At 40.5% G+C, this 27,003-nt stretch overlaps 1 protein-coding gene across 4 annotated transcripts in view; it reads right to left on the bottom strand.

Moving 5' to 3' along the window:
- The window catches only part of LOC149262021 (P-loop containing nucleoside triphosphate hydrolases superfamily protein), a 76,280-nt gene that overhangs the window by 40,489 nt on the left and 8,788 nt on the right, over positions 1 to 27,003 (bottom strand). The window lies entirely within an intron of this gene.

Genomic DNA, 27,003 nt, shown 5'->3' with positions numbered 1-27,003 from the left:
GGAACTCATATTTAATCAAGAGCACCAATCCCTCTATGTACCTTGATGTTAGTGACATTGGTTGTTGAACTCCTCTATCATGACCCTCCTAAAAATGTACGCATCACTCAAACAAAATCTTGACTTGACATGCTATGCTTTTTCTATCTTATGTTAATGCTTAGAGGGTGATATTAATGACAAAGATCCCTATACAGATACAGAGGTAATGACAAAGATACCTCTGGATATTAATGCTTAGAGGGTGATATTAATGACAAAGATCCTGATTTTCCAACAAGAGTCAAGACTAAAAAATTAGACATTTCTCGTGGTGGCAAGAGGCCCAAGCATAAGAAATAGATAATAGATTTACTTCTCTTTTCTAATTTCTAGTAGCTTTTATAACTATTGACTCTTTCATATTTATTATGATATTTTTTTAAACAATATATGACAATTTAAGTTTGAAGTTGGCAATTATAACTCATTAGTAATGAATTATGAATATGATGCTTCATGAAAGTTGAAAGTTGTTTCATTTCATTTCATGTTAGATATTATTTGTTGTAATGGTTACACTTAGCTTACAAGTACAACTTTGGTGATCAATGATGATAAATGTTATATATTGAATTTTGAAAGCTTGAAACTTTAAGATTGATGAATCATGAGACTCAATATGTTGTATGTTACTATGTTACTAACTTGTGGACGTGGTTGATGAAGATTATAACTTCTAGATGATTGTTGTTATATGGTTCAATCTATGTTTTTTATATCTAATTCATTATTCTACATGTTTTTGTTGACATATATGCATCAAAATATAAAAAATATATATATATATATATAAAAAACGCTCCGGGATTCGCTCCCAAACCGGGAGCTTCTGAAAATGTTGCTCCCGCTCCCGTTTTCGCTCCCGCTTTCGCTCCCAAAGTAACATTGGTCCGAGGGAAAGGGTGTTGATGTTTTGGGTAGCATCGGGAGTATTCTCACGTGTGGGGCAAGTAGGTTAAGTGATGATGCTTTGCACCCATAGACCCATGGTATTCTGATGACCCATGGTATTCTGATAACCCATGGTACAGACCCATGGTATTGCACCCTTTGGAAAAGTATAAGTACAAGGGTGAGTGATTCATTCCGGTTGTTGGCAAGAGAGGATCTTGTGGAGGAGAAGGCCAAGTAGGCCTCAGACCTATGGAGGGCCAAGATGGCCTGTGGAAAGTAGGCCTTAGGCAGGCCAAGTAAGGCTGCTGAGTATGCTGTAGCTGTGACAGCAAAAGGGAGAGGTCAAGTAGGCTTAAAGAAGGCTGAGAGGACTGGAAAGGAGGGGCCGTAGCCCTTGTGGAGGACTGCAGCAGAGAAGGGCTGAGTTTTCCCCTGTTTGGACAACAGAGAAGAGCTGAGTTTTCCCTTGACTTCCAGTGATTGGACAGCTACAGGAGCAGCCAACAGTGAGCAGAATGTAGCAGGCACAGTGAGCAGATTGTGGCACAGAGACTAAGGAGGGTTTCAGCAGTAAGGACAAGGGTTTTTCTAAGTTTGTTTTCCCTTGTGATTTGGCATTTACTGAGCATTGTAAAGGGGCCATTTTCCCTTGTACAGGAGCCCTAGATTCTTGTTGAAGGACTAACAAGAATTATGTTTTTGAGAGGCTGAATTTTTGTGTTACTATGCATGATCTAATTGCTAGTTTTAAAGTTTCTGCTGTGTAAAAGTTAGACAAATTAGTGTGTTTCAGTTTATTAGTTGAGTAAAGTTGGGTGGAAGTTGTTACCAGATCTAGTGCCAAAATCTAACTTGGTATCAGAGCACGGCAGTTGGATCTGAGATTTCCATAGGTGACAGCTCTGAGAGTGAGCTACAAGAATTGTTGCAGGTAGCAGCAGTGTTTTGAAAAACCATACAAAGAGAGTTGGCTAAGTATGGCAGACAGCTTGTATGGACCATGAAGGCCAGGATCAGCAGGCTTAGTGAGACAATGAGCAGATTATTCACACGAGGGAGTTGTGGACAGTTGCAGCCTGGTGCATAGACAAAGAAAATGAATGAGAAATTCATTATGATCCAGGTGTGAAGGTCTTGTGAAGAGATCTAAGCTTGGGGGGGCAAGTAAGGGCCAAATTTGTTCCTGTGATAGAAAAGGGGCCAAGAAGGCAGGATCGAGATGGTCAGATGGCTGAGATAGCCATCATAGATCCAAGTAAGAAACTCAGAGTGAAGGTCAAGCAGAGACCTCGAGGGCCGAGAAGGCCTGGGATCTGGTGTCAAAGGGAGTGAGCAAGCTTAGGAGGGAGTCAGTCTTCAGAGGGAATCAGTAGGCTCAAGGGGTGTCAGCAGCTCAGAGGAAGACAACCTTCAGGTTTAGAAGTCATGGTACGAGATGACCATGCAAGTGGGAGAGAGTAGTCTTCCAAGAGTCATGGTACGAGATGGCTGTGCAGATGGCAGAGAGCAGTCTTCCAAGATTGTGTCATAGTAGAAGATGGCCATGCAAGATGCTTAGGAGCAGCAGGCTTCTAGGAGTGGGGTGTCTTTGAAGAAGAGTCCCTATCATACAACAGGAATTGCTTCTGTGTCATATGGGAGCAGTGGTGGTAGCGGATCAAGGGTAGAAATGTGTTCAAAGTTCAAAGGCATAGCCATTTCAAAGTGGTGTTGTGCGAATACATCCCTTGCTAACTTCTAAGAGGAAGTGTTGATCTTTGAGTAACATCGAGAGCATTCTCACGTGTGGGGCAAGTGGGCTAAGTGATGGGGATTTGCACCCATAGACCCATGGTATTTTGATGCCCCATGATTTTGATGACCCGTGATATAGACCCATCGTATTGCACCCTTTGGAAAAGTATAAGTACAAGGGTTAGTGATTCATTTTGGTTTTTGGCAAGAGAGCGTCTTGTGGAGGAGAAGTTCGAGTAGGCCTTAGACCTATGGAGAACCAAGAGGGCTTGTGGAAAGTGGGCCTTAGGTAGGCCAAGTAAGGTTGTTCAATATGTTGTAGTTGTGACAGCAAAAAGGGAGAGGCCAAGTAGGCTGAAAAGGTTAGAAAGGAGGGGTTGTAGCCCTTGTGGAGGACTGCAGCAGAGAAGGGTTGAGTTTGCCCTTGAATTCCACTGATTGGAGAATTGGAAGAGCAGCCAACAGTGAGCAAACTGTGGCATGGAGTGTGAGGAGGGTTTCAATAGTAAGGACAAGGGTTTTTCTGTGTAAGTTTTCCCTTGTTATTTGGTATTTTATTGAGCATTGTAAAAGGGCCATTTTCCCTTGCTTTCACACCAATGTTTTAAAATTAGGTCAGCCTGACTTGGACTTGGCCTGGTTGACCAAGCCATACCCGTTCACGGACTGACTAGGTCAATTATCCAATTCAGCGCCGATCCGTTACCAAACCGGCTGAGTTGGTCACCGATTCGCCATTTCAGTGACGGACCAGCCTCGGTGGCAGGAAAAAAAGGTGGGCTGGGCAGACTTGAAATCATTTTTTTTTGTTTAAACTATTTCCTAGCCCCTCTACCCCTCTCCCACGGCTATAAAGGTGACCCAACCCCCTCATATTTCCTCACAACTATCTCATGACATTTGTGTGAGCATTCATGAGGAGTTTGTGAGCAGTTGGACTTTTGTAGCAACATTGAGGAGGCCTGACTCCGAGTCAGAGTCTGCGCCAGATGATGTTGCCTTGTCTAGCAGTAGTGACTAATAATCACTAGATAGTATTCTGTATTAGTGACTTGTAGTCCTAAAATTGTATTGTTTTGTTCTAGAGACCATTTAGAGCCTCCTTGGTTATGTGCTTTTGTTCAAATCTCTATATGTTACAAGTATTGGACAGTGCACTAGGTGCCATTTTGATATAATAGATATATTCATGAGCATACTTTGATCATATGTTGTCTTCTCTCTATTATTCTAATGCTTTGAGTTTGGAAACATGAATGAAAATCTTTAAAAATATGTTTTTTCATTAAAAAATAAAATATTTAATGTACTTTTTACAAAGACTGAGTCATTGGAATCAACTAGTCTGGAGTCGATATCGAGTCTGAATCCGAGTCGGAGTTGACCCTCAGCCGGTTCCGAGTACGAGTCCGAGTTTTAAAACTATGTTTCACATATGTTAACTCATTCTCAGCTGCTAGGGTAACATCAAAAGGAACTGGAACCTCATGATCTGCAGACTCCCACAAACCATTAGTCTTCAAGACAATGGTTATGCGCGCCTTCCATGGACAGAACTTACTATCCCCTTCCAACCTGTCTTCACACTCAAGCTCACTGATCTCTCCCACAGAGTTTGTAAAGCTCTGATGCCATGTCATTTCTTTAATACCAGATCATATCTATTTTATCCCAGCAATTTACACAAAACGAGAAAAATATTTTACCCAAATAAAATTTCTGAAACTGTTGTAAAATAAATACCTTGGGATTTTAAGTTTTGAAAACTAATTTGCAAAGGAGTAACAAGAGAAATTAGACATATAACAACAGAGGAATGACTCAGAACAATCGTCCTTCACTTTTATATTTATTAGGAAAATTAGGGTCAGGCCCTCAAGAGAATTTTGCAAAGAAAATTATCAGTTCTAACAAAACCTGTAACTCAACCTGCGATAGGAAATCAATCAGCCTGCTGTAGGAAGAAATCAGCCTCTGAAATGCCTCAAAAATCCGGCCCCTCTCTACAATAAATTTGGCCTCTTTACCCATACTGTATGGTTTATTGTACGACCCTGTTCCAACATTGTATGGCACCCTTCTCTGCACCCTAACTCTGCTGCCTCAAGCCTATATGGCTTGTGCATACATGAGCTCAGTTGGTTGCTAAATCGGACTGTCTTTAGCAAATAACTCAGCCTTCTATCTGGTTGTTCTTGGCCCTCTCTCACTCTCTTCCACTTGTCTCCTTTCGACCTCCACTCAGTGAAATTCCTGCCTCTCTTTAGTCAACTCGAGTTGCTCTTTTGAGAAGCTCTCTCTCCCAATCACTCAACACAAGAATGTATAACTCACCCTTGTACTTATACTTTTCTAAAGGGTGCAATACCATGGGTTGTCAGAATACCATGGGTCATCAAAATACCACGGGTCTATGTCTTCGTCCTCTCCCTAGGCTCCTTTATAATTTTCCAAGGCTAAATACTTAATTCACTTAAATCAATCAATGTATTTTTACCAAGTAAAACTTAGAAAGCAAATCATATTAGTTGCTTCTCATGAACAAACACCTAAAGAGGAAATCTCTTCCACATGCTAAGACACCAAGCCTATGTGGAAGACCTTCCAACGCTACAGAAATCAGCAGATAATGAAGATGAGTGGCAATTCAACACATTAGATACCTAATCCCCAGATTATGGTATATTGTAAATATTAATTTAGGAGAAATATGAAGAGTCATATGTTAATAAGAGTAGTCATTTGTACCTCCTAGAAGATGAAACCAAAAGTCACTTCTCACTGTATTAATGTATGGCTTACTTAAGGAATGGCAATTCATTTCTCGAGTTACTCATCTCTTGCATGAAAATGGTATTAGAGCTTATTATTTTTGATAACTCCATGATCTCTGGAGTTGTTTCCCTTCTCTCTTGTTCTTCTTCTCATCCCTATTTTTGAACACCTCATTGAAAACAATAGGCCAAGGGCTTCTAGAAGCTTAGTGGAATCAATCTTGGCATCTTGACTCCCATTTTTTGGAGAATCTCATCGATTGAGCTTAGTGGTATATGTTGAAAATAGTACCAAGGAGAGGTGTTACTAAGCTTTTATCCCTTTTAGCCAAGTGAGCACATTAATTACCTTTGTCTCAATGACATTTATGATTTATATTATTGTCATGGGTGTAAAAGGTATTTAGAAGTGTTGTATCATGTACTTTTTCTATTATTAAAGTCACTTGTACTTTATAAAGTAGCTTTATGTGAGAAGAACTAAGTGTACTTTTCTAATATTAAAATGAGGTGAAAGTTCACTTTATGAGAAAAATTAGGAAAGTACACAACTTGAAAATGTACTAAGAGACTTTTAAGAGATGGGGCCAATGTATGAGGGGGGTTATTTGGGAGAATTGATCTCAACCACACATCTTGAGATTTGAGGACGTAATCTCAGTCATTGGATCCTAGGTTTAGGGATTCAATCTTTTCCAAGGAGACAAGAGAAGAGAGGAGAAGAGAAACTTCATGAAGGAAGAGAGAAATTGCAGTTAGAGAAAAGGAGCTTGAATCCCAAGGAGGGCGTACAACGGGAACGAAAATCAAGGAGGAGAGAGCAGCATGATTTTTTAGGAGCTGAGGCATGGTTTTCGAGGGACAGCAGCACAATTTTCAAGGAGGTTATGAGCAATTGTTTTCGAGCAGAAAACAGCAACTGTCAGGCCTGAAATTCGAGGCACAATTTCGGGACAACTGCTACAAGCAACACAAAAATCGAGCCACAGTTCTGTTATTGTCATGCACGAAAATCAAGGCAAAACAATAACCTGTTTGCACAAAAAATCGAGGCAGGATCTGCACAAATTTAGAGGCAAATTTTGGGCACAAAATTCGAGGAGCTGAGCTATGAAAAAATGCAGAAATTCTGAGCTTAAAAATTTGAAATCTGATTTGATAGTGGGCACTAATTTCCAGAAATGAGCATTTAATGCTACAACAAGAAGGGAGATAAGTACAGTGAATTTTTATGCACTTATTTTATAATTTTCTCAAGCAATGAAATCCTCCTTTGAAGACTGGCTTTCCCCAAGAGGCTGTGGGGTTTTTCCGGGGTCAGATTGACCAAAAACTAGTGTCTCAAATGAGTTGAATGCTTGCCTAAATTTTTGCATTAAATATCAGTTGATAGGAAAGTGAAAAATTAGTAGAAACACTCTTTATGTTTACAATCAATGCATTCTGAAATTCATATCAGCATGACAAAACATGTGGGTTGGGCATAATCAAACACATGCATGTTGAGAATTCAGTAGGGCAATGAATATGTTAGTTCTCTTAACTTGATAAATGTTTGTGTTACCTTTTACTTATTATCTTTGTTCATTATTATTCCAATGTGAAAAACATCAAACAGCTACCATAACAGTAAGAACAGTGGCACAGTATATAGGCTGCAAGCCAGGGCGCCAAAACCCCTCCTCTTGAGGGGAAAACCCGTAAACCTCTTCTTTATCTTTCAGATCTTTCAATTGACGAATACCATGACCTAGACTTAGACAAATACCCTCCAAGATCAAGTCTACCATGACCTCCTGCAATTTCGACCTCCCAGTAGATCTGAAATTCTGCTCCCCAGCAATTGTTGTTGCTTCTCTAGGAGACTTTGATCTCCCTCTAATAGCCTTTCTCTTGACTTCGCTTGCCTTGACTTGAGTCCTAGGGCTAGTAAGATGCCCTAAGAGACCTTCACTTGCCTTTCCTTCTCTTATGCTTCCAAAATCGAACCCAGAAGATCCAACGCAAAAACCCTAACTTCAATCTTCTAGAAGAATAGATAAGACCCCAAAACACTTCAACTTCTTTGACTTCTTCTTCGCACTTCCTTCTTTGACTTCTCCTTCTTCTACTTCTTCGCATAAGAGATGAGAAAGTGAGTGATCCAAATGGAGGACAAGTTCCTCTTATATATAGGCTTCTTCAAGGGTGGACGTGGCTCTTCATGTAGGCCGACTTGATCTTGGAGGTATTTTGACACTTTAAAGACAAAAATAATTTTTTTCTTTACAATTTACAATGAGCCCATAGGGTCTTCAATATATGACAATGACTCTTATATCTAGGACAAACCCTAGAAGCACTCAACAGGTGCTTGACCTATAAAATAAAAGAACTTGAGCATGAAACCCATGCTCCATTTATAAGAATAATATCTTTTTCATTTTATATTTACAAGAATACATTTCATACTTATGAAGACCGACCTAGTTACACATTTTTCAATACTCCCTCTTAACTAGGGAGGTATTCATAAGAGGTACATGGTCATTCTCAATCTAAAGAGATCTCAAAAAGAGAGTCGGATTGGTAACCCATCTGTCTAGCATCATATTAACCAACATTGTCACATAGCAAGGCCTTGAGTAACAACTCTCTCTCCACAAGATCAGAGCACAATGTTGGCAAGACCAATGACGTATAGACACCATCATCATTGTCTCCAAGGTACATACTCCACCCGGGTATTCACAGAGTATGACCTCCCATTGGACTATTCTTTTCTTGGGTAGCTAATCCTCAAAGAATATCAGTCCACGACTACTCTTGTCTTGAATGCCCTACCACATTCTCAAAGAGTATCAAATGCCAGATGGTTACCCAATCCTCCATTCTTTCTTCCTAATTGAAGACAAGAATGTAGTATTTATCTCTCCCTCTCAATTAGGGAGGACAAATCCACCAAACCAAGCTTGTCCCTTAAGTATGCAAGCTTCTTGTTCGAAAGTGATTTTGTCAATATGTCAGCTATTTGTTCATCAATGGAGATATACAATCGCTGCAACACACCCTTTTGTACTAGCTCTCGAATATAGTGATACTTGTTGTTGATGTGCTTTGTCTTTCCATGAAACACTAGATCCTCAGACAAATGAATGCCACTGGTGTTATCACAAAGTATCACTGTAGGGTTCATCGGTCCTCCCAACAAGTCAGATAGCAGCTACCTTAACCATACTGCTTCTCTGCTTAATTCACACACTGCAACATATTCAACCTCAGCACTACTCAAAGCAACGGTGTCTTGCTTTTTGCTCGTCCATGAGACCATGGAGGATCCTAAACTAAAACATCCTCGCGTAGTGCTTCTTCCATCTTGTTCACTGCCTCCCTAGTCGAAATCTGTATATCCAATCAATTGGACATCATTTCTTCTATCGTATTTCAGACAGTAGTTGATGGTTCCTCGCAAATATCTCAGAATATGCTTTGCTACTATCCAATGAGCATGCTTCGGCTCCACTTGGAATTCACTGAGTATATTTACTACAAAACATATGTCTAGTCGAGTATTCACCAAGTACATCAATGAGCCAACGAGTTGTCTATACCTGGAAGGATCCATAGGGCTTGATTCAAAACTCCTTAGTCTCTTCAAGTTTGTGATCATCAGAGTGGTCATAGGTTTGCAGTCCATCATGTTGAACTTCTTTAGAATCTCGATCACATACTTTCCTTGACCCAAATAGATTTCATTCGTTCCTTGCCAGACTTCTAGTCCCAAATAGTAATGCATCAACCCAAGATCCTTCATGTCAAATTTTGTTGCCAATTGCTTCTTACATTCTTCAATTCGACCTTCTACACCTGTCAAGAGAAGATCATCTACATACAGAAGAATAATTACAGGTTCATTGTTTACAACCTTAATATAAAGGTTCAAGTCAACAAAACTTTTTGTGAAGCCTATTCTCTGAAGGTATGCATCCATTCTAGCATACCATGCCCTTGGTGCTTGCTTGAGGCCATATAATGCTTTCTTCAGTCTGCAAACATATGCCTTCCTATCTTTGAATTTGAATCCCAAAGGTTGTTCTATATAGACTTCTTCATCTATAGTGCCATTCAAAAACGCAGTGTTGACATCCATTTGGTGATGTTCCATCCCATCGATGCTACAAAATAGACTAATGATCGAATCGTTGTATATCTTGTTGTTGGAGCAAATGTCTCTTCATAGTCGATGCCTTCAAGTTAAGAGAACCCTCTAGCCACAAATCTTGCTTTATACTTATCTATACTTCCATCAGTTGCATGCTTAATCTTATAGATCCACTTGGAAGTAACCACAGATTTGTCTCCCGGTCTAGATACAATTTCCCAGACTCCATTCTTCATTGTAGATTGATACTCTTCATTCATGGCATCCTTCCATTCTCGATGTTCTTCAGCCTCTTCAAAGGTGGATGGTTCTGCTTCTATTAATTTTGTCATGTATGCAACATACCCAGAATATTTCTTGGGCATCTTACTTTCTCTAAATGATCCTTGTGCTGCCCCATGACCTTCTGCATCAAGTAGTGTGGATTTTAACCAATTAGGTATTTTCCTTGTTTCTAGAATGACCACGGGTTGAACAAGTTCACTTTGCCCTTCTTCTTCATGGTGTGATCCTTCTCCTTCGTTGTCAACTTCCTCCTAAAATATCGGAAGTTCTTCGTCATCATAATCTATGGAAAGTTCTTTTGACTTCTTGAATGCTATACTCTCATCAAATATGACATCACGACTAACTTCAATGTGATGTCCATCTTTCATATAGATTCTATAGGCCTTTGATGAGTTACTATACCCAACAAATATTCCCTTCATACCGGAAGGATCCAACTTCTTTCTTTTGTCCTTTGGTATATGAATATACACAGGACACCCAAAGATTCGGAGATGATCTACAGATGGCTTCTTCCCAGTGAACACTTCTTCTGGAGTCTTGTTATCTAGAGATCTGTGAGGACATCGATTTTGAATGTAGATTGTTGTCTTTGTTGCCTCTCCCCACAGAAACTTAGGTAGATCTTGATTGTGTAACATTGCTTTTACACTTTCTTCAATGGATTTGTTCTTTCTTTCTGCGACTCCATTTTGTTCGGGATTATATGGGACTATCAGCTCCCTCTTAATCCTAGACTCCTTACAGAATGCTATAATCTCTTTGGATGTATATTCTCCTCCATTATCAGATCTCAGTATCTTGATTCTTCTTTTTGTAAGGTTCTCTACTTCAGCCTTGAATTCTTGAAATTTTGTAAATACTTCATCCTTGGTTTTCATTAAGTAAACCCAGGTCTTTCTTGAATGATCATCTATGAATGTGACATAGTATAGATGGCCTCCAAGTGATTTTGGAGTCATAGGGCCACACACATCAAAGTGAATGAGATCCAAGATTTCTTTCGACCATGAAGCACTGCTTCCAAATGGTCTCTTGGTATTCTTGCCCAATGCACATCCCTTGCAGACACCTTCATGATCCTCCTTCAAATTCGATATTCCATCTACTATGGAACTTAAAGTTGGAAGTATTTTGAAATGTAGATGACCAAACCTTCGATGCCAAAGTTCACATGGACTAATCTCAGTGTGAACTAGGGCTTGGTTTATGGGAGATATTAATCTATAAAGCCTCCCTTCTCGGATACCAATAACTTTTTTTTGATCATGCTTGAGTCTTTTCCCCAAACAACTACTTTTCCATCAATCAAGGCTATTATATCTCCTTTGTCTTCTAAACTTGAAATAGAAAGTAAGTTTTTGTGCAAACTGGAACAAATAGAATGTTGTTGAGGTGGATGTTGCTTCCATCTTCGAGTTTTATGGAAGTTGATCCAATGCCCTTCACAGGATAGCTCTTGTTGTCTCCAAGTTCCATAGAGTAAGTGGATTTTCCTTTTGATAAGGTCTTCAGTTGGTTGGAGTGGCCCGTCATGTGCCTTGATGCACCACTATCAATTACCTAGATGTGTTCGTCTTGGAATGTACGAGAGAGAGCCAAAAGAGACCTTCATCCCTTTTATTGATTGATGCCTTCTTTGAAGAGAATAGGAAACTCCATGCTTCCTTGATACCTTTCTTGAGTTGGCTTGCACTTTTCATAATGACTTTCTTCATTGAAGAGGAGATTTTCATGATGCCCTTAGAGAACCAAAGCTCTGATCCCATGTTGAGAATTCAGTAGGGCAATGAATATGTTAATTCTCTTAACTTGATAACTTTTTTGTGTTACCTTTGACTTATTAGCTTTGTTCGTTATTATTCCAATGTGCAATACATCAAACAACTACCAAAATAGTAAGAACAGTGACAAAGTATATAGGCAATAAACCAGGGCCAAAACCCCTCCTCTTGAGGGGAAATCCCGTAAATCTCTTCTTTAGCTTTCATATCTTTCAATTGACGAATACCATGACCTAGACTCAGACAAATACTCCCCAAGATAAAGTCTACCACAACCTCCTGTTGCAATATCTTCGACCTCCCAGTAGATCCGAGATTCTGCTCCCCATCAACTGCTACAATTGTTGCTGCTTCTCTAGGAGACGTTGAACTCCCTCTAACAGCTTTCCTCTTGACTTCGCTTGCCTTGACTTGAGTCCTAGGGCTCGTAAGATGCCCTAAGAGACCTTTGCTTGTCTTTCCTTCTCTTTTGCTTCCAAAATCGAACCCTAGAAGATCCAATGCAAAAACCCTAACTTCGATCTTCCAAAAGAATAGATAAGACCCAGAAACACTTCGCACTTCTTTCTTCGACTTCTCCTTCTTCTACTTCTTCAAATATGCGATGAGAGAGTGAGTGATACAAATGGAGGACGAGTTCCTTGTTGATTTGGGTAGCATCGGATGTGCTCTAGCCATGAAAATTGGTGGAGAGGCTAAAGCACATGAGATCTCCAAGACCCAAAAATGGTTGGGCAGATTCTACCCAGTTAAGGAGATTTTAAAATAATTGATATTTTTAATGGAGTTTGTAAGTCTAAACTTAGGAAAAAAATTAATGGGTATTAATATAAAACTGGGTTAGAAGGTTCTAAAGGCATGGATCAAGCCAAACCTAATCTTAGCCGTTGATTAGAAATGTAATCTCAGTTGTTGAAGGACCAACAGGAAAAGTATAAGAGGAGGCTAGAGGGACAGTTGGAGAACACACTAGAGTGATCAGTCATTTGATTTTCTAAAGCGGGGTTTGCTAAGAGAAATTGAATCAGTGATCAGTTTGCAACGAGGGGCAGTGAGTACGAGACAGAGAGGCAGAGATAGTGCCAGAAGACCAGCACAGAGGCACAGAGGCAGACACAGAAGCCAGAGGGAGCCACACAGAGGCTAGCAGAGACAGCGCAGAGGCTAGGAGGGCCTGCGTCATCCACGCAGAGGCTGCTGGAGTGATGCAGAGAGCCAGAGAGGCTGCACAGAGCCTCAGAGAGCTGACACGGGGTTTTCAGGCTAACGCAGAGGCCAGGAGGGCTGACGCAGTGCTTTAGTTGTGCTGGAGAGGGTTTCGTGGGGCAGATTTTCTGAATATCTGCTTCCGAATAGAGAGGTATTACTGCCGGATTATTTTCTCTGTCGGGTGAGCCGGTTTGGCACCCAGTTGTACTCAGATAGACTGCATAATAAAATAACCCTCAAAATTGTTGCACCGGTTTTCCCAAGTTGGGTTTTTCTGGGGACGAGTTGTCCAAAAATAACAGTTTCACTTTTGTGTTTGTTATTTCTTTTAGCGGTTGATCTATAGATGGTTGAGACTGTATTGTGTTTATTTTGATATTTATATGTTTAAATAACTTGTTCGTAATTAACAAGTAGGAGAAATAAACCAAAGAATACAGATAAAATTTCTAACGGGTAATACTTAGAAATTTCAACATTCCTCTTATATATACGCTTCTTCAAGGGTGGACATGGCTCTTCATGTAGGCCAACTTGACAGCTCATTGGGCCAACTTGATCTTGGAGGTCTTTGACACTTTAAAGACAAAATAATTTTTTCTTTACAATTTACAATGAGCCCATAGGGTCTCCAATATATGACAACGACTCTTATATCTAGGACAAACCCTAGAAGCACTCAATAGGTGCTTGACCTATAAAATAAAAGAACTTGAGCATGAAACCCATGCTCCAATAATAATAATAATTTCTTTTTCATTTTATGTTTACAAGAATACATTTCATACTTAACCTAGTTACACATTTTTCAACAATGCAAACTTGTAAATTGGGTTAAGGGTGCAGATCATTTATTTTCTGCAGTGTATTGTGTAGGCACTCAGTGTACTCTCTAGAAAGAACCTTCACACAACCTTGCACCAATTGTTTAGGTTATCAAATGACTTGAGCACATTTACATCAACACGAGTAGCAACCATCTACTCCTTTATAGAAAGCAACACCTAGACTCTAGAACCTTTCCTGACCAACTTTCACCAAGAACAATAACCTTGAACAAATCTCGCTCTCAAAATGACACTTTATTTTTAAAGAACTGTGTTAGTGAAGCAAGACAAACTAGAGCAATGAGCACCTCTCTGATAAGAACCAAATTGTCATTATTACTTATGTGATTTTCATCAACGCCCACATCCATTCCTTGATTAACAAGAAGAAGTTTTTGGTGAGGATGTTTCGGTCTCTACCCCTTACATTGTTAAAATAGAGAAATCCAACTCCAATTTGAACCAAGAAGCTCACAAAACCCACCTAGATTAGAATTGCGGTAATGTTGAAAACTCAAATAGTGAAATTCAAGGCAAAAATTTACGCAAATCCCCCGTCGGTGAGTCTCCTACTTCTAATGGCAAGCTACCTACTCCTGGTAGATATTTTCAACGAGGTTATAATAGAGATGGCAATGCTTGCCAATTCCACTATGTTCGATCCCAAACATTGGACAAATCTGTTGCCAATGGAACTAGTTCTAATGATTACATTTGCAGATTTTATCGATAGGGCTTTTGCATGTTGATTTGGGGTAGCATCGGATGTGGTCTAGCCACGAAAATTGGTGGAGAGGCTAAGGCACGTGAGATCTCCAATACCCAGAACGGGTTTGAGCAGATTCTAAACAGTTTGGGAGATCATTAAAAATATTATTTTTAATGGAGTCCTTAATTCTAAACTTGGGGAAAAAATATTAATGAGAATTAATATAAAACTGTGTTAGAATGGTCCAAAAGTCATGGATCAAGCCATATCTAACCTTAGTCGTTGATTAGGAACTTAATCTCGGCCGTTGATATGTCAACGAGAAAAGTATAAGAGGAGGCTTGAAGGTCACTTGAAGAACACACCAAGTTAATCAAGATTTCAAATTTCTAGGGCAAGGTTTGCTGAGAAAGTCGAGAGAGTGTTTAGAGTTGCAGCTGAGGGGCAGTGAATACAGAAGCAGAGAGGTAGAGATAGTGTCGAGAGGATCAGCGCAACAATCGAGAACGCTGATGCAGAGGGCAGAAGCCGAAACTACTGGGAACAGCCGGAACTGTTGGAACAGCTGGGAAAGCAGATGCAAAGGGCAGAAGCCGAAACTGTCAAGAACAACCAGAAACTGCCAGGAACTGCTGAAACAGCCGAGAAAGCTGACGCAGAGGGTAAAATCTGGAACTGCCAAGAACTCCCGGAACAACCGAGAAAGCTGACGCAGAAGCCAGAAGCCAAAACTGCCGGGAAAGCTAACGTAGAGGGCAGAAGACACTGACGTTGGGGTTTTTCGTGGGGCAAATTGGAGCTGAGGAGCTGCCGGAGTGTTTATCCGAGGTTTTAGCCAGAGCATCTGCCTCTGAAGGAGAGGTACCACTGCCAAGATTATTCTCTGTTGGGTGAGCCGGTTTTGGCACCCAAATTGTATTCAGAAACTGCATAATAATAAAACCCTCAGATAGTTGCAACGGTTTTCCCGCATTGGGTTTTTCCGAGGACATTAGTCCAAAAACAATGGTGTCACTTGTGTGCTTGTTTTGTTTCCTTCAGTTGATGATCTGTAATGTGTTGGGCATTTACTTGTATTTATTTCCAGTGTTTACATGGTAAATAACTTGTTAATTAATAGAACAAGTAGGTAGGAATAAATCAGAAAGTACATGAAGGGTTTCTAATGGGTTAGACTTAGAAATTCCAACATGGTATTAGAGCGTGGTTGCAGATCACAGGAGAACTGAGGACATCAGCCGAGCAGAGCAGCAGTAGCAGAAATCAATTGTCCCGAGTGACAGAGCTGATCCTTGTAGAAGGCAACAGAGGAAGGAGTGACGCAGAGGGACTGTGTCATCATTCTAGGCCAGAGAAAGACAGCGCAGAGGCTAAGGGAGGCAAAATCAGGCTCACGCAGAGGCTAGGAGGGTTGACGCAGTTGGTTGGGGGAGCTAATTTGCCGGTGCTGGGATTGCGTAGAGCCAAGTGGCTCAATCCTTCAGTTGCTGGGGTATAGGAGGTTGTGGGTAAGTTGCAGAGTGAAGCTGGTGGGGTATTGTAGTCAAAACAGTACCTAACAGGGCAAGACCAAGGGGAGAGAGTCGTTGTCGAGGCAGATTTCTAGCCAAGGAATCCAGATCAGTGGTGTAGTTGCACAAAATGATCGGAGAGGGGCAACTTGACGGTTGGCAGAAGGATTTCCAAGAGGGAAATCGGGACTCAGAGGGAGTCCAGAAGAGAACTTCCAGACGGGAAGTAGAGAGACTCGGAGGAGTTGAACAGAGAACTTCCAGATGGGAAGTAGAGAGACTCAGCAGGAGTCGAACCAAGAACTTCCAGGCGGGAAGTAAAGAGACTCGGAAGAGTCGACAGAGGAGTAGAGGGATGGCCATGAATGGGATGAGGGATCAGGATAGGCTGGACGGAGCGTCCAACTTTGTGGTCTGGAAGGCTAGGATCTTGTCCATTCTAGATAAGCATTGTATCAAGGCCTTCGCCTTGAGGGATGACGATTGTGCCATGAGTACTCATGTGCCACTTGAGAAGAAGTGGCAAGACATCAAGTTGTATTCAAACAAACTACAGGCGATGAGGGGTAGGATCCTCGAGGTACCCAGCCTCTTGGATTAGACCATGTTACAGGAACCCCGAAGAGTAGCAGGACTGGTAGATGTGGGTAGAGACGGATGCGGATGAAGCGGAAGAGAAAGCTACAATGCAAAATTCCCAGGACAGCGCAAGGCTAGCAGGTTGCAACAGTGCGAGAGGCATGGGAGTGTTGCACCAGTGCAGGATGGCACAGAGAGGTGTGCAACGGTGTGAGATGTAGGGAGTTGTTGCAGCAACGCAAAGGTCAGAGAGGGAGCACTTGTCAGTGGCAAAGGGAGCTTCAGCATCAAGAGTACTCTAGCCTAACAAAGAGGTCAGAGTTGGGAGATCAGTTAGTTACTTCTCAGTAACTGAGTTGTAGTGTAGCAGTTAGCAGTGGTAGTTCTATGGGCAACATGATGAGAGGGGTTGCAGTGCAGATGCAGCAGTGGCAGTGGCAAGGCCATGGGCAACAGCACGGATGCAGAGGGAGTTGCAGTACGGATGCAGCAGTCGCAGTGGCAGGGCCATGGGTAGCAATACAGGATGTAGCAATGCAGATGATGGGCAGCAGGCCTAGCATCAGCACAAGGACCGATGCTGAATGATCAAGGTGATACTCAGTGAGGAGTATTACTAGAGCATAGTCCTCGCTAAGGAGGAGTGTTGATTTGGGGTAGCATCAAATGTGCTCTAGCCACGAAAATGGGGAGAGAGGCTAAGGCACATGAGATCTCCAATACCCAGAAAGCGTTTGGGCATATTCTAAACAGTTTGGGAGATATTAAAATAATTAATATTTTTAATGGAGTCCCTAAGTCTAAACTTAAGGAAAATAAAATATTAATGAGAATTAATATAAAACTATGAAACCGGATTCGTTGGAAATCCCCTGCGTGTCCAAATCCCAAGAATCGGACACGATTCGTTGGGGATTCGAATCCCAAAATGGGACATGTCGTGTCCTAACGGGACACGTACGAATCCCATACGTGTCCCGTTAGGACAAACTGTGTCCCGATTTTGGGATTCAAATCCCAAAAAAATGAAACCCGCGGGCTTAAAAAGGCGTTGTTCTTTCAGTCATTTACCATTTCTCTCTTTCAGTTTTGCATACATTGAGTTGTGGGCAAGGAGCTAACGGTTTGGAGCATGATGATGAGGGCATTGATGCTGATTCTGATGATGACTATGAGGATTTTTGACTCATGAGTCATGGGATACCTATTGTCTTGAGGCTTGTATACCTGTAGTTGTTTGATATTTTCTATTTCTATTTGCCATTACGGCATTGCCATTACCTATGTAACACATTTTGATTTGATGAATTAATGAGAAAACTACAGTTGTCAGTTTCTGTATCTTACTATCTTGTAACTATAAGTTGTCTTTCATTTATGAATCATGATTTATCATTTTATGTGACATGTATTTGAATTTTGTATGTACTATGCATGCTAATTGCTATAATGTTACTAACTTTGTAAACAGTAAAACTAACATCTAGATGCTCTATGTTTGAAATCAATGAATTTGTATCATTAATGAGAATTTGTGTAAGAAATATCTAATTTTTAATATATATATATATATAATAAAATAATATATAACGAATCCTACGTGTCCTGTTCCGGGGGGTCAACGTGTCCGAATCCGACACTCGAATCCCCGTATCCTACGAATCCCAAATCCCCGTGTCAAGTGACTTAGATATAAAACTGTGTTAGAATGGTCCAAAAGTCATGTTTCAAGCCAGATATAATCTTAGTCGTTGATTAGGGACTTAATCTCGGTCGTCGGTTTGTCAACGAGAAAAGTATAAGAGGAGGCTTGAAGGTCACTTGGAGAACACACCAAGTTGATCAAGATTTCGACTTTCTGGGGCAAGGTTCGCTGAGGAAGTCGAGAGAGTGATAAGAGTTGCAGCTAAGGGGCAGTGACTAGAGAAGCAGAGAGGCAGAGATAGTTCTGGGAGGATCAGCGCAGCAGCCGAGAAAGCTGACGCAGAGGGCAGAAGCCGGAACTGTCAGGAACAGCCGGAACTAACGGGAACTGCCGGAACAACCGGGAAAGCTGACGTAGAGGGCAGAAACTGGAACTGTCAAGAACAGCCGAAAAAGCTGACGTAGAGGGAAAAAGCCGAAACTGTCGGGAACAGCCGAAACTGCCAGAACAGCCGGGAACGCTGACGCAGAGGGCAAAAGCCGGAACTGTTGGGAACCGCCGAAACTGTCGGGAACTGCCGAGAAACTCGACGCAGAGGGCAGAAGAGGCTGACGCTGGGGTTTTTTGTGGGGCAGATTGGAGCTAAGGAGTTGCTGGAGTGTTTATCCGGGGTTTCAGTGAGCATCGGTTTCCGAAGGAGAGGTACTACTACCGAGATTATTCTTTGTTGGGTGAGCCAGTTTTTGCACCCAAATTGTATTCAGAAACTGCATAATAATAAAACACTCAAATAGCTGCACCGGTTTTCCCACATTGGGTTTCTCCGGGGACATTGGTCCAAAAACAACGGTGTCACCTGTGTGTTCGTTTTGTTTCCTTCAGTTGATGATCTGTAATGTGTTGAGCATGTACTTGTATTTATTTCCAGTATTTAATGGTAAATAACTTGTTAATTAACAAAACAAGTAGGTAGGAATAAATCATAAAGTACATGAAGGGTTTCTAATGGGTTAGACTTAGAAATTCCAACATTGCAAATATAGTGATTCTTGCCACTTCCATCACATACAACCAACATAATTGAAGAAAGTGAAAAAGACGAAGTTGAGTTGGATCCATTGTAGTTGACGAAGCCAGTAGATTCTTCTAGAGGAAAGGTCGTACAAGAGGACGCAGAAAGAAGAATTTCAGAGGCAAGGGGTGTAGGCACAATCATGATGAAAGAATCAATCTTCATTATGTCCATTGTGGAAAGAATGGACATCAAGCAAAGACATGTAGGATCTTGTGGGAGAAGATCAATGGTAAAGCTCCTAATCTAATCAATCAGTTATTTCTCATTGCAAAACTAGCATAAATGAAGATTTATTCAAAACTTCATTTGCTTCTTAGAGAGATGCTTGGTTGCTTAACATTGGTGCTACTTGCCACATGAATTTTTAGTGAGACTTTTTTAAGAGTTGAATGACAATGTAGAGGGTTTAGTAAACTTTGCAAATGGTTCCAATCTCAAACCTGCAAGAATTGGCATCATCAAGCTCACATTGCCTAGATTCTTGGATTTTCTTTTGCATAATGGTCTTGTTAGATTTCCTGTGAACCTAGCACCCGACACTTAAATAACTATCAAAAAAAATTATCTATTGATTTAAATGCACAACTAGGTTTCTAACACAATAAAATTCAGTGGAAACAAAAAAGCAACTTGCTCAACCTCGAGCAAGTATCCTAAGGAGATCTTGTGGGGGACTTCTGCACCCCTGGACACTTAGGCCTATGTAGAAGTACCTGCCCAAGCTACAAAAATCAACACTCCCTCCCTATTAGCGAGGGAGGTACTTTTGTCCTATGGAACTGTCTTTGATCCTAGACTTGTACTCGCTGCCTTGGTTGCTCCCTATGAGCTAAAAGCCTTCTTTGCCACCTAGCCTCGAAAGATCCTCAAAGTCCAACTCCCCTTAGCATTGTTCCTAAAAGCCTCCTTCTCTTGAACATCCTGTAAGGTCTCTTGGTACTAGAGACCTTCTTGACAATCTCAGAGGAATCGATCAACTGCTCCTCCCTACTTGAACCTGAAGATCGACTCCCTCTGAGCTGCTCAATCTTCAAAGCCTCCTGTTCCTTATTCTTTGTTGTTGTGATGCTTCTTGTCATTGCTCCTATGTTATGTCCTTCTAGCACAATTGCTCTACTTCTCCTTGTGACCCCTATGCTAAGTCCTTCTAGCACCCACAAGAAAGTTATTGTTTATAGATCTGCAAAGATCTTCCTTGTGGGTTGGTCTCGATCCTTTGAGACACCCACGAACCATATTTCCAATTCCCCGACTGGTGCGATCTCCCTCTCTCCTTCTAAGGGTTGACCTCTGTCAATCATGTTTTTTGTCAGTACTATTCTCCATACCTACTGTTGGTTACAACTAACTTTGCCAACTACTGGCTCATGCCTATCATGACAGATCCTTTGCACAGTGACTTCTATTAGCCACTACATTCCACAATTGATCATGCCCAGCATGGCATTTTTCCCGTGGCACGATCCTTTACTCTGCTTAGTGGCATTACCTGGACTGGACCCTGCTACTCCCTTTGCAACTGGCTCATCCATAGAACCTTTGTCTCCCGACCTTAGTCCACAATAGCCCCTGTTTGTGTCCTCCTCGAAATGGGTTGTGTCGTATGCTATTGAACCACTGTTGGTGGCCAAAAAATTCCAGCAATTGGTCCGTCGTCTTCCCCTGCTCTCAGCACCTGTAAGCGCTCTGACCTTGAACTCGTGCACCACAGCGGCCACTTGTTACCGCTATGCAGCCTCGATGATTGCATGATTAAGATCCCCACATATGACCGTACAACATCCCTAACAGTGTTGGCTTGACTATACAACCTCCCTAACAGGGTTGGTTGTGCCCTTGGTGGCTGACCCCAGTTACCTCACATCGACCGACATCCTTTGACACTGGGCCCTGGCTCATGCTACTCAGTCTCGAACCTGTAGTGACGTTCTCGGCTCAACCCTTACATCAACCACCATTAGCGGCAGTTGAACGCTCCATCAATGACAAAGTTGTTGGCCCCTACACACCCCCTGCACATAGTTACATGTTACCTCTTCACTGGGCCATGTTCCTCTCTCTGTTGTGACTACGCTTCTTTGTATGTGACCGATGGTCATTAGTTGGAGTTGTCGTCCCTTCAACTCATGGGGCTTCCTCAGCTAATTGCGTTCCTGCGAACCGTGTTTCTATAACATGTCTTTCCTTGGCTTCCTAAACAGTGTGTGTCGGTTGGGTGTCGTTGGGTGGGTCGTTAATCTTGTCGACCACCCACAACCCTCCTCTTTTGTTTTCTTTTAAATCTAAAAAAAATCGCCCCCCTGTTACAGTCGCAAAAATCAAATTTAAACTTAGTGCTAGTCAATTTCTTCAGCCCAAAAAAAAAATTGCCTTTGCACAATCTCGACCGAACCTAGCCTAGCCATCTTGTACAAACCTTCAGAGATATAGCTCTAATACGATGTTATATTTCCTGCAAACCTAACACTCGACAATTAAATAACTAGCAAAAAAATTGATCCACTAATTTAAATGCACAGCTAGGTTTCTAACACAGTAAAATTCAGTAGAAGCAAATATATTGATCCCAATCACAAGGACAAACAAATTAAGCCCAATCATAGTTCTTCATTAACAATGATTCAGAACCTACTTGGGCTCTCGTCCTGGGAAAATGGCCCAACTAAGAAAATACAAATGATTTAGTACTGATCCAGCAGATCTCCTTAGATTAGTGCTTGATCCCTAGCCTTACTTTTATGACTTTACATTGAGCTAAATCCCTAACCCTAATCTCAAAGTGATTAACAGTCGAAATTAGATCTCGTCTCACGTGAGATCACTGGCTACGATTAAAATAAAATCACTAAAGTAAATTACTTTACTTTTCCAAAGTTTCTTTTAGCTCAATAAGCCAGCATATTAATGTCTGTTTTCCAAAGTTACAAAGAAGCTTGCTCAACCTAGAGCAAGTATCCTATGGAGATCTTGTGGGCGATTTCTACACGCCTAGACAATTAGGCTTGTGCAAAAATACCTACCCGAGCTACAAAACTCAACAGTTCTCTATCTTCTTGAGTCACGGAGGAACTTTCTATCTCTTGTGCACATCTGACAACAAGGCCATTTCATTCATTATGACAGAATGGGAGGATAACAAATTATTGAAGCTAAAAGAGACATTCGCACAGGGACAAATTCTATACCTTTCTCACCATGATGAAGGTACATTGTCTTCTACTCTCTTGTGGCATGCCATATATGGGCACATCAATTATGACAATCTTCATGAGTTTTTTTTGTCAAGTTGTCTATGTCATCCAAAGATGACAACAAGCTTAACATTTGGCTTAAGAAACCGCGACCCAGGGACATCTAAGCCGTCAAAATCACCCGGGGATCACACCTGGCTTGGACCACACCAACCCTTAACATGACTGGATTTTTGCCCACGGAGTTTCAAACTGGTGACCTTCACATCACAGAGTGACTTAACAGTACACCCCATCACCGTCTATTCTATGCCCTGTGGGCTACAATCTTCATATGTTGAAGAAAAATGGTGTTTCTAGTTTTCCCACCATTCCAAGGAATTTGAAGCGGTGTGAGGCATGTATCCTTGGTAAACATAACAAGCAAACCTTTCATGATTCCACTTTGAGAGCATGTAGAAAGCTAGAGTTAATACTTTTTAATTTGTGTGCCCCCATACCTATTCCATTTGCTTTTGGTAATAAATATATCACAACTTTTATTAATGACTACACTAGCATGTGTTGGACTTATTTGTTGAAACAAAAATATCAAGCATTTGAAACATTTAAGAACTTCCATTTATGGATCGAAAACGAAATACAATCTCATATTTGCACTCTTCATATTGATAATGGAGGTGAATATACTTCTAATGAGTTTGAAAATTATCTTCGCCAACATGGGATCAAGCATTGAACCATTGTTCCATACAATCCTCAACAAAATGGTGTAACAAAACAATGAACATAACACTCTTGAACATGTTACATTCAATGTTATTTTTCAAGAATGTGAATGTTTTGGGTTGATGCATTTCTATGATAGAAGTCCATCTCAGGTTCTTGGGAACATCTTTCCTTATGCAATGTGGTGTGGCCACATTCCTTCAGTGACGCATCTCATGGTCTGTCATTCCACTTGTTATGTCTTAATTCCTAAGGAACAGGGAAACAAACTTGGTGCAAGGAGTTGAAAGTGCATCTTCTTAGTGAACTCAAATACGACCAAGGCATATCATCTTTATGATGAGTAAAACAAGAAGTTCATTCTTTCGAGAGATGTGATTTCTCTTGAATGCACCAAGAATGACAAGATTGTTGAGTGGCAGCTTGATCCTTTAGATAGATTCATCTAAGTAAAGACATATCATGAGTTTCCACAATCTTGAAGGGAGGACCCCTATCTTAGGTCAATCTCTGGAATCTCCTTTTGAAGTGCCATCTCCCCTATTGGAAAATCAAGGTATTTGTAGATTAGATTTGACTTTTCCTTTCTTGATAATTACTTGTGATATTAATTGGCCTTTTATTACATTTAATTCTTCTCCATCAAGCGATTACCAAAACATGAAGATCATAAAGACACATAGAACACAAGATGTAAACTCCAAGAAAAGGCAAAACCCCTCCAACAGGGAAAACCCCGAAAAAATCTCTTCTCTTATAGAATCAAATCAAATGAGAAATCCAAGACCAAAAGACCAAAGCCAAGACCTCCTCCAAGCACCAAGTCAATGCTCCAACAAGATCTTTCCCAAACGAATCAAAGTCTTCCAAAGCCAACGAGGCTCAAACTCTGTCAAAACAGCATCTGTCATAATCTTGGTCCTGCAACTTCAGGTCTGCAATTTCATACCTACAACTCGCACAGAAATTCTAGACATTCACATGTGTGGATAGAAAATATGTTTTTCCAAGACTCCTTCGCTTTGTCCTTTTCCTTCTTCTTGAATTTCTTGCTCTTCTTTCTTCTTGTCTTGTTGCAGATCAAACTTGTTGAAATGTATCCCAATGAATCGAACTTGCTTCCTTTATATAGCCTTCTCATGAGGTTGAATTACATCAAACTAGGTCGACTTCCTCTAGCAAGGTTGACTTGGTCTTGGAGGTCAAATTTGACTTTCTAGACTCAAAAATAATATCTTTTACATGTTACAACTTGCCCAATAGGGTTTTATAAAAATGATAAGACTCTCTTGACTCAAGAAAAATATTCTTTTGATTTAATAAACCCTAGGAGCATGAAATGCATGCTTGACCTAGGACCAACAAAATGGAGCATGAAACACATGCTTAAAAATAATAATTTTCTTTCTTCTTTTTCTTGTAACATAAGAGATACATAAAGACATGAGTATAATGAGAATTATGAAGACTGAAACTAGTTACATTTTCCATCACTCACTCTTAACTAGGGAGGTATTCATAATTGTACAACTAGTACAAAGATATTCTCAAATTTGAAGAGTTCTCATAAGAAGAGTCGGATTGATAAGCTATCTTAAAGTATCAACATCATAACCTGAATTGTCAACATAGTAAGGCCTTAACTTGACAAGCTCTATTTATATCAAAGCATAATGCTGGGAGGCTTTACGTGCGACACCACATTACCTCTCAAGGCACATGCCCCATCTGGATGTTCACAAGGTATGTCCTTTTAGGACTATTCTTATATTGGATTTCCAACCCTCGAAGAATATTGGTCCTCTTCAACTACTCTTGTCTTAGATACATGTCTAATCCTCAAAGAGTGTCAGTCTACTGCCTCTCTTGGATTTTCTATCCTCAAGAATCTCAAACGCTGATCCAATCCTCCATTCACCATTCTCCCTCGATGGCCTTCACTAAACGTACGGTCGTTAGTCCTAGCCTAGTGCATGACACATGAAGAAGAGAATAAATATGATGTTCATTATCACTCCCTTACAACCTAGAGAGGAGATTCCCATTCCCTCTTGATTGTGGAATAGATCCTTGCTCCTTCTCAAACATTTAACGAGACTTCTTACTTCCTTTAAATCATAGAGGAGATTCTTTTACTTCCTTTCAATTTGGGAAGCTTTGTCTTCATCAATACATCAACTACTAGTCCTTTATGGAGATCTTCAAGTGGCTACATGGCTCCTCTTCTTCGCATCTTCATCAAATTGAGCTTTCATCTTCCTAAATGTAATGAAGCCAAGTTGTGATAGGATTCGGGCCATCAACCTTTCATATCACTTTCCTCTAGTTATCATTAACAAAGGCATTATATTTAGCCAATCAAAGTAGAGCATAATCATAGCTCCCTTTGAACGTGGTGATCTTCATCGTCGTCAAAACATGATCATGTTATCTCTTGTACTGCTACCTCTTAATCCCAAGATGATGTAAACATATTGACCACACAATCCTTCAAGGATTACCAAAACCATCCACTCAATCCATGTATTCATTGAATTGAGTTCAAAACCAACAATTGTAGATATATTTGCCTCAACTGCCATTATGCATTTCTGCAATTTCCTTCTAGGTAGCAAAAACATATATTGACTAGATAACCAAAACCAAGACATCAATATCAAAATTACCTCAATATAATGGCCTTTTATGACTTGTAATCAAAGGGTTCATGGAACAAACTGACCAACAAGCTGCAATTTCTTCTTCCTTGGAGTTATCATTATCAACTCTTTTTTCTTTCTTCAGGAAATCATATTCAATGTTGATCAATATCATCAAGTCTAAGTCATGTCAACTTGTCGAAGAGCCTTGATCCTTAACCATTCCAAAGCAAGCCAAATTCCTTCCAAGTATCAAGTCATTACATGGAAGCCTTCTCATGCTCATGTTATCGAGCAAATTCTTATGACCAATTCTTTGTTTGACCATCTAGCCATCCTTTCTTTGAATGAGCTTGCTTCTTTCCTTATCGAAGATAAGTTTCCCTTAAGAGGAGAAAGACTTTAATTCTACCTCTCAAACTGCAACTTGACCATCATCATCTCTTCATCCTTTAAGACTATTGTTTCCATACTATATGGAATATATACCAGTCATGTCATGATGCTTCTAAGTTAAAGAACCTTCCCTAAATGATGGTTCTTATAGTAGGATCTTGATGATCCTTTCTGCAAGATGACTACCTCTAACATTATGTTAGAAAATACTTGGATGAACTATGATGTGCAAGATGGTCCCAATCTTCTCATTCTTGTCAGCTAGATGACTTCATTTTATACCAACAATTTTTACTAGCAAGAGCAAACAAGAAAAATATACCAAGAGAAAATCATAGTATCAATTTTGTCAATCTAGGGTTTTTCCATGATTTACTAGGGTTCTAGCTATAAACCCTAAACATTCCTTGATCCATCCTTATGGAATTTTATGGAACCACCTAATTTTAGGTTTTCGACTCCAAGCCCTCTTAATCCAGATTCCAACCCTTGATAGGGTTTTTAACACATACCCTGTGATTATACTTTCAAGAACATATCCTAGGGATTTTAATATCAAGAAATATTCAACCCTCCAAGACCTAGATATCATTCTTAAAGAGCTAGGGTTTCATTTTAAATAGCTAGGTTTAGGGTTTTCTATCATATTCCTTTCTAGGGTTAATTCAAAAACTGTTAGGGAACAATGGTATGTTCTATGCTTTAGAGCAATTTTACTTCAATTTCTTTATTAGCCCGGTATCAATATTCAGATTAGTAATCACATCAACATGATAGTAAAATGCAAATAGAACATAAACATAAACAGTAGAAGACAAGCCAAGACAAGAGGACAC

Source organism: Pinus tabuliformis, chromosome 6 (assembly GCF_031772625.1).
Source record: "Pinus tabuliformis cultivar Carrire ecotype Pingquan chromosome 6, CPIR1, whole genome shotgun sequence".
Classification (NCBI taxonomy): domain Eukaryota; kingdom Viridiplantae; phylum Streptophyta; class Pinopsida; order Pinales; family Pinaceae; genus Pinus; species Pinus tabuliformis.
Note: the sequence above shows the minus strand (reverse complement) of the source record. Positions and strands in the feature narration are given on the sequence as shown.